This window comes from Oryctolagus cuniculus, chromosome 1, assembly GCF_051225735.1.
Source record: "Oryctolagus cuniculus isolate XC-2025 breed Fujian yellow rabbit chromosome 1, ASM5122573v1, whole genome shotgun sequence".
Classification (NCBI taxonomy): Eukaryota; Metazoa; Chordata; class Mammalia; order Lagomorpha; family Leporidae; genus Oryctolagus; species Oryctolagus cuniculus.
In genome coordinates, this window is record NC_142867.1 from 90,728,135 (window position 1) to 90,743,547 (window position 15,413).

General features: G+C 36.8%; 1 protein-coding gene across 2 annotated transcripts in view; it reads left to right on the forward strand.

Annotated features, from left to right (window-relative positions):
• Nucleotides 1-1,137: 1,137 nt before the first annotated feature.
• Nucleotides 1,138-15,413, forward strand: part of CNTN5 (contactin 5) — a 1,376,886-nt gene continuing 1,362,610 nt past the window's right edge. Inside the window, exon 1 of one of the 2 annotated variants that reach the window (XM_089312106.1) lies at nt 1,138-1,542. The gene's annotated coding sequence lies outside the window, so the exon portion shown is untranslated. The remainder of the gene's footprint in view (nt 1,543-15,413) is intronic. The other variant, XM_051820359.3, reaches the window with a different exon arrangement.

The window sequence follows — 15,413 nt, forward strand, 5'->3', positions numbered from 1 at the left end:
ACCAGAAGAGATGTGAGCGAAGGAACACAGAGCTAGCGGTAGACGGCTTCCAGCTACAGGCTGCATGGCACCATACTCTCCTTGCCAATTAGTGCCAGTCAGACCGCGCTGGGGGATTCAAGGGTCCTGGGCGTCAGTGCACGGTCCGGCCAGACTCCAGCACACCTGGGAAACGGACACCAGGCGACAGGGGTGCTCCGAGACTCCCACACAGTTGCATGCACAGACACACAAACGGAGAAGCAGTACGTGGGATTTCCTTCCCGTTCAATGCAGGTGCGAACCACATTCCCCACAGAAACAGATCGCAAAGGAAATGCAATATAATTTACTTAACCAACACTCAAGCACCGTCAGAGGAATCGAGGGAATTGGAGAGTGACTCAAAAGACAGAAAGGAAAAGAAAGTAGCGGGAGGACTGGCAGAACAATGGCACTAAAGCTGCCACACTGTGGATTTACTACCTGTGCTATATTACAGCCTCTGTGATATAAAAATTCAGGGAAAGAGAGGGGCTGCTGTCTGACACTAAGCCGACTCTTCCCTCGGCTTTTTAAGAACTGACAGGAACCACACAAAACACCCGAGAGAAATAAATACCGTAGGCGCCTCTTAGTCCTGAGCTCAAACTCGCAAGTGCGTAAACAAAAGAGAAGCGCTTCCCAGGCAGGACCTGAGAAAATTTCTGCAAAGTGAGAAAGTCCGCTCTCCAGCCCACCTGGGCGAGCGCCTCAGCCGGGGCTGCCGCCGTCCGCGGTGGAAGCCAGAGACTCCGAGAGGGAGCGAGGAGGGAAGGGAGCGACAGCGGCAGGAAGGAGCAGGAGCCGGGGCGACTCGGGCTGCGAGCTCCCGGTGCAGCCTCGAGCCAGCGCCTTGGCAAACGCTTTGTAGTCTGTGAATGTTAAATACCAAGAGGTGGCGAGCCGAGACGCCGGGGAGAGGGGCCGGGCCCTCCGTACTTAGGCGGGAAGGGGTACGCCGGCTGACTAGCGCAGGTGCACAGGGCACCCTTCGGGCGGCACACAGTCCTTTAGAAAAGCCAGGGGAGCTGCTAAATGGACCCTGGCGGCGAGCGGCAGTGAGGCGCGGGGCGCGGGCGACGGCGACCGCGCGGGCGAGCGGGGAGGGGCGAGGGACCGCTCCGGGAGGACACAGCCAGTCAGAGGCGCGGGGCGCGGGGCGCGCGGACGCATTGGAGGAGAACGCTCGAGCCCCGAACGCACCCGCCGGAGGAGGCGCCGCACCTACTTCCCCATATAACCAAGTACAGCGTGGGGGAGCCCAACTGCGAGGAGGCGGCCGCCAAAGTGCCGTTAAAGCTCGGGGCGGAAACGATGCGTTACCTGGGCCCCCTCTTCTGGGAGAGGCAGGGCAAGCTGGAGGATTCCCTCTGAATGATTAAAAACTCCGCAATTCTCTTCCGCCACAGGCTGAGGAGGACCCCAGGAGCCGCTCTCTCGGAACTGTGCCGACGGGCAGGAGGATGGGAGCCAGGGATTGAGAGTCCGAGAGGAAGGACAGGGGAGGCTGGCATCTCATTGGTAAGTGGCTGACATTCCTTCGCCAGTGACTGCTTTTTCTAGGATTGTGCTCTCCGTCTCCCAGCCACTTAGGATTTCTGACACACTCGCCTCTGCAAAGCCATCCTTTCTGGCTGTGTTGGCAGAATGCAAAGACTGTAAGATGAAGCGCGCGCGTGTGTGTGCGTGTGTGTTAAAAAAAAAAAAAAAATACGTGCTATTTGTGTCTGCTGGGATTTTATGTTGAAAAGTTGAAGCCAGAGTAAATGTAACCTATATGCGTGTCACCTAATCCCACCTAAAAGAAGGGTAAGCAGTTCATTCAAATAAATGGGAAGGAGATAAAATGCCCGGATAGGAGAAGCGTGTTCCTACCAAAGAAACTAAATGTTCAGAAACAGAAGATGTTGGTCTCAGGTACCCACTGTGTGTCTGGTGATTGAGCAGTTTGTCTTGGAGAATAGAGACCAGCTAATGGGCATCTGGCAGTGCAGTAACTTGTGAAAATTCAGTGGGGATGTTCTCTAAGTGGAGTTCTACAAAGTTCGGGAGACAGAAAAACAGTGCCTTGCTTTACGCTGTTTTGTTTCTAAATGTTTTATAGGAATGTGATGGATTCCAAAGGAAATGTAAGACTAGGGTCAGACATCCTTCATGTTATTAGAACAAATGGGAAAAATAATAACTTACACATAAATGAAGAAGATGTGCAATGAGCTGAGAATTCCTCTGACAATCTGGGAATTTTTAAGTCATGGTAACTCATTTCATTTTGGAATGGAGAAGGCTCACCTACATCTTTTAGGGTTATTGCATTTTAAATTGTATTACCTCTGCAGTATGGTAAATAAATCTAATGTGGTAACTTAAATTCAGATTTAGAAGTAAGAAACTTTTAAACTGTGTGTATATAACATTTTACCTGCATTCATTTAATTTGTTTCTTAATTTGAGAGAGAAAATCATTGAGAGGACTCATTCTTCTACTTCAGTTCTCAATTTTACCTGTGGAAAAAAGGAAGAGAGAGGAGCTGTTTGTTGGAATACCAGCATTAAAAAAATACAGAACAGTTATAGTGACCCATATTTAAAAATTAGTGGAAGTGTAATGGCTTACTATTGAATTGCAACAGAACTACAGACATACTTATGAACATCACAGTGAGCCTAAAGGAGTTCAGCATGATTAATATTGTGACCTTATATGTGAAATAATTAGTAATGATTAGGTCATTATTTGTTAAGTGCCTGTAGGCACTTCTGAGCAACTCACACATGGTTCTTTGCATATATATTTTATTTTATGTGTAAATTATTATAAATTCTGTGTGGACAAGTATATTGAGTTAAAAATTTGACCAACATATATTTTCTGTGACTCAGATAGAAAAATCAACATGCCTATGTAAGGATAGTCAAAGAAAAGGAGTTTTTTTTTTTTTTTTTTAAAGGATGTTACATGCAGCAACTAAGTCTAGTTAAGGAAACCAAGAATAAATTCATAGTTAAAAGTTTAAGAGAGAAAATGTTGTATAAAAAGAATTTGAAAGCAACTTATCCTGAAAGTAAGAAGATAGTATTGAAACATGTTTGAAAATAGAAAGTGAGATGTTGATTACAGTATAAGTACCAACATTTTTCAGCAGGGATTAGTGGAACCCTTAACTTGTTCTTACTTTAAACTTCTGAAAAGTGAGGAATGGAGAAATAAATTGCTAATTTAAATTTCTCTTTGATTTTATAGACAACTAAATAAAGTATTAGAATTATTGAAAGTTAGGAAAAAGACATTACCACAATATGTTAACTGAATGCCAGTATTTACAAACACACCAGAGTACTTTCAGAAACACATCTGAAAAGCTACAGTGTGGAACTTTTAAAAAGATGGGTGAAATAGCACATTCCCAACGGTGAGCAGCACTTCAGCGATTAACTGACTTGGAACCTAAGAGTCCCGAGACTATTCAGTTAGAGACATCAAGTTAAATCACGAACATCTAATTGGATATGTTACGCAATGAGAATAATTCAAAAGTATTGCTTGTGAAAATTTGTTTCATTTTGTATGTCCTATTAAGTAAGACTATTAGAAATGTGTTGAGTTTGGTGACTATCTATTTCTTTAAACTTCTTTTTTTCTTGAGAGTTAGGAAACCTTCATTGCCTTTAAGACAGAGGTGAAAGTGGTGTGCTTTCAAAACTGACTTAGCAGCAAGGACCAGAGGGTGTCAGTGCAGGGCAGAGGGCTCCCCAGATGAAGAAGGGAGGAAGACCTTAAACTAGCCAGGGTTTTTTGGAGTTTGTCTCACTCTAGACAAAATGGAAGGAATATTTTTGATTAAAATGAAGGCGATGAAAATTCGTCTTACTGAATAAGCAGTGTAAAGATAATTCGACCCTATATAAGTTTGCTTCGCTAAAATAAAGTTTTATAGCAGTCTTGTGAATCCCTCCCTCCCTCATCAAAAACTAATCTAGAGTCTTATGAGGCTGAGAAATTTTAATTATCATGATTTGTTGAATTCATGGTACCACACATATTTTGATGAACTAATCTTTAATGATCATGTGTGTATATATATATATAAATTTTACTCACAGGTTGGAAGTTTATTTCTCTTGATTTAAATAGACCCATATATTTATGTTATTTAGCCTCTTGAAATTCTAATTTCAGCCCCTTAGATTTATTCATCTCTCTTTTATTGCTGAAGATATAAGCATTAAATAAGAGAGAGCTGTGTGTTTCTGACATGATATTTTTGTTTATTAGTGTTAGAAGGCTGTGCTAATATGTTGTATGAACTTCTTAGCACTTTATAGCAGGAAAGAGACTAGTCGGAAGCTCAAAGCAGTAGATCGCTGCAGAATTCTATTTTCTGAATATTTTTGATCAATAACTCTACATTAGACGCAGGTGCATTTTAAAAAGTAATGAACTATATAAAACCCCTTACTCTTAGCATTTGTGAATAAAAACTGTTATGAACAATGTCCCATCTCCTCCCTACCCATCTCTTTTCTATTGTGTTCTGCCATTTTATGATTTTTGGACATTCAAGGGTATATTGTTAGAATGGTTCTCATAAATATTATCAGGTTTTTTTTTTTTCCCAAGACTCTTTAGCAGGTTTTTAAATTAATCTTTTTCATTGGGATTCAATACAGCAAATTGCAGTGCTTCAATATGGTGGCTATGTGAAAAAATTTAAATAGCTTTATTATGTATATATGTATATATATACTTTTAAAAGAATTTTTAATAATTAAGTTATTTCATCAAAGTTATTTTGCATTAACAAATTAAATCCCATGACATACCATAAGACTATTGATACAACTTGAGTTATTCTTTACCTATTAGAAATAGATACATAAGCTATATGGAGTGCATTTCCATCTATATCAACCCCCATAACTAAAATACTCATCTTTAATTTCATTCCAGAGTTCTATGTATCCATGTTTGATATTATAGCCTCCTTATACATCAGCCTGTGAGACGTAGAAGCTAGTCAAAGTAGGGAGGCTCCTCTTGTCTCTAATGCAAGGAAATGGACCTCTCCAAAAAGGCTATATAATAAATTTGAAAAATAAAAAAAGCATAACTGTTTTATAGAAGTTAAAGCCATAAAACCTACTTTTTCTTCATCTAAAATGTATTAGTGCAAGATTTTTTTAAAAAATATTTGTTTGTTTTGAAAGTTAGAATTACAGAGGGAGAGGAAGAGACAATAGGGAGAGATCCACCATCTGCTTGTCCTCTCCCCAGATGGCTACAATGACCATGGGTGGACCAGACTGGAACCAGGAGCCAGGAGTGTCATCCTGGTCTCCCATATAGGTACAGGGGTCCTTGGGCCATCTTCTGCTACTTTCCCCAGATCGTTAGCAAGAAGCTGGATTGGAAGTGGAGCAGCAGGGACATGAAATAGCTTCCATGTTGGATGTTGGTGTCACAGGTGGCTGCTTTGCCTGCATTGGCACAACACTGGCCCCTAGACTTAATCTTTAGAGATCGCAGCCATCTTCTTTTCCAAAGTGTTCCTTAAGCTGGAATTCCTTTTGATCACTGTTATTTTGAAGCAGTTCCAAAAAGTGCTTCGTTACGTGAATTTGACCACATAGGTATAAAACTTGACATTTTTCCCTATTTTACTCAGTGTCATATTAATAATTTATGATGACCTAAAGAAACTGATATCCTGTGGCTACCACCTCTATTTATTTTCTCACAAGTGGCTTTCAACAGATCTGACATGACTCCCATATAACTTCTATGCCAGTCATGGTTCTAAGTAGTTAACATTTCAAATTGCAAAGACCCAAAATTTGAGATCTTGCTAGAAAGGAAGGAGCCATGTAATTGTATGTGCTTTTCACAAATTACAGCATTATAGGTGCTGTGTTTACTAGAAAAAGGGCATTTCTGAAAGTTTAATGTAGCAAATGTGAATATATCCAAATTTTAAAGCAAATGCATTTGGGACAAGGAAAAAGATGAAAGCATTTCATTTAATCTGGGTGACCAAATCTTTTTCCTGATTGTTAATCCAAGTTTAAATATCTATGTAAACTTTTATGAGGGGTGGGAATCTTCTCTGTGTCATTCTTGTAACTGTTAAATGCTCAGGAAGGAGAATATCCCATCATCTATTACCACCTGATAATGACTATGATCACACAGGTGATGGGAGGTAGATTGAATGAAGTTCTCTTGCTTTTGAGAGTTGTTACACTGGCAGAAGCAGTCACCAGAGGGCAAAAAAATAAACAAACAAACAAAAAAAAACAAAAAACCTGAGTTCCTCTTCAGAGAGCTAATATGGGATAATAATATCTAACAATGCATCTGAGCCATAAATAGGTCTTCTAATGTATCACTATTTGCAAGAGTCTGCATTTATGAAATAACAGTAATGAAATTGAATATTTCATGAGAAACTCACTTTTAAATGTATCATTTAATGTTTTTCTCAAATATTTAATTTCATATTTGAAAGTATTAGTTAAGCAGGAGCTTTCCAGAAATTAAACCAGATAAGGGGAATAGTTGGAGTTTAGAATCAGTGTTTTAATGCACGTGGGTACTTTAATTTCAGTGTCAAGTAAAAATTTACTTACGATGGTGTAGTCTTTGCTGAGAGGTGTTATTGGTCCTCAGGCTTTAAAATTACAGAACCAGAAAAAAATTTGTGGTGATTAAAATTATTACTTATGGGAAGATATATGTGAGTGACAGTATGAATTTTAAAAAGGTATTATTGCTTTCTAGAATTTTTTATTTAAATAACATTTCATTATATTAAATATGAGATGATTTCCTGGGTACCTGAACAGATTCAAGTGCTCCCAAATATTTCCAGAAGCATTATGAAAAGTATCATGTGTAACCAAAGAGAGGTTTTTGTGTTTTGTCTTGTTTTTTCTATTGAGTTATAGCTCAACTCTTTGTATTTTTAAAGATAGGGACTATCTCAATCTCATCTCACATATCACAAAAAATAAAACAATTTCTAGTTACAAATTAATTTTTCTAAGTTTTAGCATTTCTAATAGCACTGAAACCTTAAAGTACATAATTCAGTTTTTCAGACTCTTCCACCTCTTCTAGTACTATTATTCTAAAGACATCATGTGAATTATTGAAAGTTTCTGATGCCAAAATAACCATGTCATTAAAAATGAACACAAATTTATCACAGTTGTGATGGTAAATAAATTGTGGAGTCACATAAGAAAAAGTGATAAAAATAATATCAGTTAAAGTTGAAAGACTTACAAAGCTACCATTTTTATTATTAAGATATAAAGAGGTAAACTGACATATTCAACATTACAAATAAAGGAAGAGGTAGACTTAGAACCCAACTTTTTTAAATTTACAGCTCAGAACATTTATAATTTATATTTTTTCTGCTGTGAAAATGTAATTTTTGTCTCCTCAAGTCAAGATTAAAGGGCACCTAATGTGATTTCTTTGCCACCACTGATTATTTGTAAAACATTGTATGTTAAGATTAAAAAAATTATGAGCCAGTTATTAACTCAGGACGAACTGCTATACCCACATAATTTAACTACGATATGAAGAACTCAGTTGCTAAATGTGAAGTTTTTCACAATGAACTTAGTGTGTACACAACAGTTAAATCAAATAAGAGAACCTATGGATAATTTCAGTTAAGAACCTGGGAATCTTCTGGACTATCACAACCACATAGTAGATTGTGAACAACTAATGTATGCAATTAATGGAAAATTCATTTCCTTTGTTAATACTTTTTTCCCCCAATTGACAGACTTTTTTTTTTCTGTAAGAAATGTTTAATGGGGTACTAGATGAAATAGAAACTCAGTTATTTCAGGATCTGGATACAATTGAAATCACAGACTTCTATGAAGAAATAATTATTTTAGATAATTTGCTTACAAAGCAGAAAATATATCACAGGAAATATGCACTACACTTTTGAGTTTTAAAAATCAAATAAGAACTTGTATTATGAATTCCAGTTTTATTGTTTGAATGTTAAAGGAATAGACAGCAAATTTGATTCTGCAAAAGTATTTAGTTATCATTGTGTTTGAACCAAAGTTCATTTGTGTTTAGTTTCAATAATGTGATATGAATTATTTTAGGATGAATGTATTCCCTTAAAATTCTTCAATGACATATGACAAGATAAAACATAAAACTCAGCATTGTGGAATCAGTGAAAGGCAATTTAAATACTGCAGAATTTTCTGATATAACATGTTTACAGATGCTTTCTTTTAAAACTTTTATTTTATGATTATAACAGCAGTTTGTGTGTGTTCTTTTGAGTATATGAAAGAGATAAATTCAAATTTTAGAACAATTTTCTCTTTAAATACCAAATATTTAAGGTGACAGAACAAGTCTGTGAAACAGATTAAATGAAACACTGGGACTAAAATATTAATATCTAAAGCCTTTTGTACCCTAAGTGTATAGCCAACATGTGTAAATAACTGACAGAAAAGATAAAACCTATTTTCCAAGCCTAATGAATACATGACCCTGAATATTCTTTCAATTCGTATTTTCTTTTGTGCTTACTTTCCTAAAATTTCCTTTGAATTGTTCAATTATTTTTCACAACCAATTGATAGGAGATCTCTTTCTTTCCGCCTCTCTCTCTCTCTCTCTCTCTCTCACACACACACACACACACACGCACAACACCCTGTCCACAGAACTAATCTCTCTAACTCTCAAATTAAAAATAATAATAATAATAAAATAAAAAGCAGTACAAAAGAGTGGTTACTTGGATTTATATTAAATAATACAAATGAGATGAGATTTTAAAAATATTTACTATACTATTTAGAAACATTTAAAACTGGTGTGTTTCTCATTCTTTAGTGTAGTCTTGTTAGTATGTGACTAAAGTATGTAAACTAAATTGGTAATGAGAAAATAATTTATTTTGCTGTTAAGGCAATTTTGACATTTCTTCCCTCACCCAAATGATCTGCTGTGGGTAGTTGTAGCGTTAAGAAAGAATCAATGGCGCCTTGGCTCAATAGGCTAATCCTCCACCTAGCGGCACCGGCACACCGGGTTCTAGTCCCAGTCGGCGCCAGCCATGGTGGCTGTTATATCTTAATGTTAGCCGTCGCAAAGCACACCGGAGTAAGGGAAAGCGTTTATAGGGGAACACCCTACAGACCGGAGTGAAGGGGCGGTGAAGGAAAAAGAGAGAAAGAGAGTATAAGAGAGAGAAACAGAGAGGAGAGGAGCTAGCAAGGAGAGAAGATAGAGCGGAGAGAGGAGAGTAGAGCCAAGAGACCAGAGGAGGAGGCTAGAGAGAGAGGAACCGAGAGAGAGCAGGAGAGAAGGGCCAAGAGCCAAGAAACCAGAGGAGGAGGCTGGAGAGAGGAACCCAGAGAGAGAGCTGGAGAGAAGGGGCAAGAGAGAGCACGTGTTCAGGAACAGGCCCTTTTAAAACTTTGCCTGAGGGCGGGCAGGGAAGCAGGAGCAGCGAATCCCATTAGGGTGGGGGTGGAGCCTGGCTCAGGTAGCTGGGCCATGCAGCCACCTGGCTACAACTGTGCCAGTTTCCTAACAGCGGCCATTGGAGGGTGAACCAACGGCAGAAGGAAGACCTTTCTCTTTGTCTCTCTCTCTCACTATCCACTCTGCCTGTAAAAAAAAAAAAAAAAAAAAATGCAATGCAATATGAAAGTTAGAGTGATTGACTTACACTGAGTTATGATGAAAATTTTCAATATTCCTCCCCCTGGAGACTGTCATTATTTTTCTCCTACTGAGTCTTCCCAGCTTGAACTATTTCATTCTGACATTGGTTCTCTAATTGCTGCATTTACTTCCCAGTGTCTAAGTTATTTTAAAGGAACTTTGATTCTAAAATTCACCTAAGCACTTCAAATGAATGCTGTGTTTTTCCCATCTCATTACAGTGCTAACAGAAATTCAGTCTCTGGTGACACAACAGAATCTGAGCTAAAATGAATGTGACTGAAGTGCTGTGACAAAAACACAATTGCTCTGGTTTGTTGGAAGCAAGCTTGATTTATTTTGCTTAAGTATGGCATTTGGATGGTGCTGGTGAAACTGGTTTTTATTAGGGGTGTGATAACTGTTAAGTTAAAGAAGCTGCTTACCTGGCCCCTTTCAGAGAGCAAAAGTAGCAAAAGTGGTAGTGTATATCATTTTGATTACTCTTTTATCTAACACAGGGAGCAGTATTGATTATAGATTTGGTGTCTGAATTTCAGGAATTAATTTTTTTTTAATTTTCAGGATTTTATCTCAACAACTTATTAGCTCAGTAATTTTTTTTTAAAAAATGAGATTTATCTATTTATTTGAAAGAGCTACAGAGAGAGGAGAGACAGAGAGAGATGTTCAATCTGCTGGTTAACTCCCCAAATGTCACAGTGGCTGGGACTGGGCCAAGCGAAAGCCAGGAGCTTCTTCTAGGTTTCCCATGTGGGTGCAGCAGCCCAGAGACTTGCACCTTCCTGTGCCTTCCCAGGCACATTAGCAGGGAGCTGGATCGGAAGCGGAGTAGCAGGGACTCTAACAGGCACCTACATTGGATGCGGGCACTGCAGGTCTCAACTCAAACCACTACGCCATAGCACCATCCCCAGCTCAGTAATTTTAAACAGGACGCTTACCCTTTCATTTCATGCAAAATGGGGTTAATACCTGTTATCCAGTTGTATAACATATAACAAAAGTTCTACTATTGAATGATCAGCAATGACAGTGTTCAAAATGTCAAAAAGTGAAATCTGCTGGGAAATGTTGATCTTAGCCCAATTATCTTTTTAATGTGTGAGCTCAAATTATATATGAAAACATTCTGTTGGTTTGTATGAGGCACAATGCTGTCCTAACTGTGGCAGATCTTTAGAATGAGTGTTTAAATGGTTTCCTCTAACTGTGATCAGAAGTCAAGAAATTTACTCAGATATTTGTTTGGAGCACTTGCCTTTAAGACCTCAATGAGTTGGAAGGTTTGATCTCTGAGAATGGAAAGGTATAAAATTATTCAGTCAGGAAAATATTCTAGTAAATATAACTGCATTGGTCACACATTCTGAGGATTTGGGAGAATCAGAAATTGTCATGGTAGAAATGGATTTTACTGATTTCCCAAACAAAAAAGATGGACTAAGACTTGAAGTAAGTATCAGTAATAGATTGGCAGAAACTGCTTTTCATTTGGTGGGAAGAGAATCAGAATTGAGATAAATATGTAGAAGAAAGTAGGAAACCTAATTAATGTAAAAAAAGCATACTTAGAAAGGTGAAGAGTGGACACCAGCACTGTGGCATAGTAGGTTAAGTCTCTGCCTGCAGCTTCGGCATCCCACATGGGCACTAGGTCAAGTCCTGGCTGCTCCACTTCTGATCCAGCTCTCTGCTGTGGCCTGGGAAAGCAGTAGAAGATTGTCTATGTACCTGGGGCCCTGCACCCATGTGGGAGACTGAGAAGAAGCTCCAGACTCCTGGCTTCAGATTGCACCAGCTCTGGCCATTGTGGCCTTTCGGGGAGTGAACCAGCAGATAGAAGATCTTGCTCTCTCTGTCTCTCCCTTTGCCTGTAACTCTGCCTCTCAGTTAGATAAATAATTCTTTAAAATAAAAAAGAAATATGAAGAGAGAAGTTAGAATTCTACAAAATTAAGAGGTTGCAGTATTCTGAAAGATAAGTCAAAGGTTCCAATGCAAGAGAATATATTATGGAAGGATTAGATAGTCCTAAATGTAATGCTCAACTCCATTCTTGCCCCCACTCCCAAGTTGTACTTGCATAAAATATGACTTGAATGAGTTATATCTCTCCCCAGATTATTAATCACTCAGTTAAAAGAATTAAAATTAATGAACACAAAAGTCTTTTTGAGGCTTTATCAACTCTGATTCTATGGGTATGTGTTACGAGGTTCATTGAAGAGAAGAACTGCAAGAAACAGAATTCCAGGGGTTGCCAATTGAGTTTAGTATGAACTCCACCAAGTAGGTAAGGAGAGAAGAGACCAGATTCAGAGTCCATGGAAATTCCCTGGGCTTCCTGGCCTCAGATGTAAACCTGACTGAGCTACTTTGCTAAGTGCTTCCCTGAGTCACACAATAATGTTTGTGTCTTTTTTCTTTCCACATGGAAAGATGATACTGCTACCTCATAGGATTTTTTTTGTTTGTGTGTTTTGTTTTGTTTGTCAGAGGGAAATAAGAGATATGTATAGATCTGGGAGTCAAAATTATTTCCTTCATATTTTTATGTATAGGTGCTTACACAATCTTTTTTTTAATCTTTAAAAAAGGATTTTTAAGGTTGAAAAATATTTGAATTTTGTGCAGTAATGATCACTAATTTTTCAAATATACAAGCAATCACATATTTTCTTGGAAGAATCCTATATATATATATTTGCTGATAATGACATTTTTCTTTTCATGATTTTAGTTTTATTTGCATGTATTTAAAATGCTTACCTATTTTGGATCATTTAAATTTAATTTAATTTTATTTTGTCTGAGAAAGGACCTTCAACATCTTTTACAAAGTTATTTAGAACACAGAATCTAAGTTGGAAGTAGTAGAGTATATTTCACATTTTACTTTTTGAATTTCAAGTGATAGCAAAATGATATAGATGTTATTAATTTAAAATTAATAATCAACTCTGTTGTTTTCTTCTCTCACTTTTGGAGTGTTTTACTGATTTTGAATAAATGATCTTATGAAAGCCACCTGCTCTGCAAATATGATATGTAAAGCTAACTCATTAAAACTAATTGAAGCAAATATTTTGAATTATAAATAGTCATTGGATTTTAGAGAAAAAATAAATGAGTGAATTTCAATTTTCCAGCAGTTTACAAATGTGTTTTCTACAAATAATATTTAGACATATCCCTTTAAATTTTTTGGCTACTTTTGCAGTAAGAAATTTAAAATAACACATTTTATTATATTTCATAAATCATGGGCCATTTTAAGTTTGCATATCCTTAATATCTATATAAGTGTTTACTGAGTATTCTTCTATCACAGAAGATACAATAGAAAGAAATGAGAGAAATATTCAGCCTTAGAAAATGAGACCCTGCCATTTGCAAAATTGTGGATGACTCTAGAGAACATTATAAGTCAAATAAGTCAGACATCAAAATAAAAATACAGCATGATTACAGTTGTATGTGGGGTATTAAAACAAATGGGAGAACCTGTGAACAGAGAGTAAAATGGTAGTTATTTGGTGTGAGGTGAAGAATGTCCAATGAGGAAATATAGATCAAAGGGTTCAAAGAAGTTGTAGTTAATGTAATATGAGTAGGTCTGCAGATCTAATGTAGAACACGGGGACTCCAATTAATGATATCGTATTGTGTCCTGGGAATTTGTCAAAATACTAGATTAAGAAAAATAATTGTATTAGATGAAAGATATGTTAATTTGCTTAACTATATTAATCACTTTACTAAACTTTTTTGCATCAAAATAAGCTTATCTTCTAATTTCATCTTCCATGAATTCTTTGAAGTATCTTCACATGTTCATCAAAACATCATATTGTGCATTTTAAATGTATACAATAAAACAAATTTTAAGATCACTACACAAAAAGAATATAATGAAAGCTGAATCTTCCTACTAACATAGTCTTGCAATTCCAATTCTCAGGATTAACTATTATCAATAATTTTTGTTACAGGTAATCTTACAGATAATATGGTGTCTTTTTCTTCTCAATACAATTTTGGTAGCCTACATAATGATGTTAAAAGCTATTTAGTTTTTGATACAGAAGACTTATTGATAATGGCATAATAGGCTTTATATAGTCTATCACTTATTTTTTAACATCTATCAATTTATTTCCTTTGGGCAAACATTTAAAATTAAAATTATTTTTGTAGTGAGTTAATTATTTTAAATTTTAGGTCAGCATTGAATCCCTGTACATTTTATGTGATAAATTGCAGTATCTTAGCAGTTATACATAGCACAAAGCAATAATACCAGGCAAATAGCCCTTCCATTAATATTACTGCAGATTATAGTTGCCCTTCTGGTGTGTGAAATTCTTATATATTCATTTTTCATAAGTGTGAGTACATGCAAAAGTTAATTGCTAGGTCAGTGAGAATGTGAATTTAAAATTTTGATTTTATTGCCAAATTGCTCTCCACAGGGTTGATGCCAACTAACGCTTCCACCACTAGTGTACTGGAATGTCTTCTCCTTCGCAGTGCAGCCAGCGTGGTGTATTACCAAATGTCTTATTCTACACTCAACAGAATATATGAGGAACAAGAGAACTTTAAAAACATGCTTAATGTTTTGAACATCTTTCTATATGTTTATAAGAACATCTTTCTATATGTCTATATGTTTATAAGTTTTTTCTTTAACTTATTTTCCCACTCACTCTCCAGTTTAATACTGTAGAGTTGAACTTTTTATACTCCCATTACCTATGGAGACCAAGAAACAAGTAGCAGTAAGAAAACAATTAGGAACATTTCAGACATTGTCAAATTTTCTAAGAAAAAAGATGTCTATGTGATAAGCCAGAGATATTAGTGTTAGTAGCATCGTCTTCCTTTTCCACGTGACTGTAAGCTGAAGATCCAGTGGAGATGCAACAAAGAGAAGACAGTTGTACCTGAGTAGAGCAGAAAAGGCTTCAATCAAAGAAAAAATCTTGATAAAGGAGACTGCCATCTCATATTCAAACCGATTTTCCAAATCTCACTCCTTCAGCCCTGGTTCAGGGTGTCGTTCATTGGAAAGGTTTTTCTCTAGACTGGTTTCCCTTCCTCTCCAACATGTCAATCATTTAGATGGAATAATCTTTCAAAGACTCAAGTCTTGTCATGGCATTTCTTTGCTCTAAAAGCTTTAATGATTGCTGCTGTTTGAAGAACACATTTCAGATTTTGCAGCATGCCATTAAAGAGCCCCATAACCGTCCTTTAAAAACCTTTTCTAGGCTCTTCTGCAACTACAACAATGCACATATTTTTGATTGAGCCATACTATTTACAAAACCTGTCATTAAATTTCCCATCACTGTACCATTGCTGACATTATTTCTTTTGGAAAAAATAAATGCTCCCAGACATGTATGTGCAAATATATATATATATATATATATATATATTTCCCTGCTAAAAGACGAAAATCTGCTTTAAAGCTAAGAATGTGTTTTGATTATTTTTATAAAATATCTTCAAGAACATAAATACTGAAATGTTTATTTAATTAAATTGGGCCTCTGTTCTAGTACATAATGCTGTAAATAATATAATACTTTAAAGATGCCAGTAATGAGAAATACTGCACAGGAAACACTTTGGTTTAGAAAAACACACA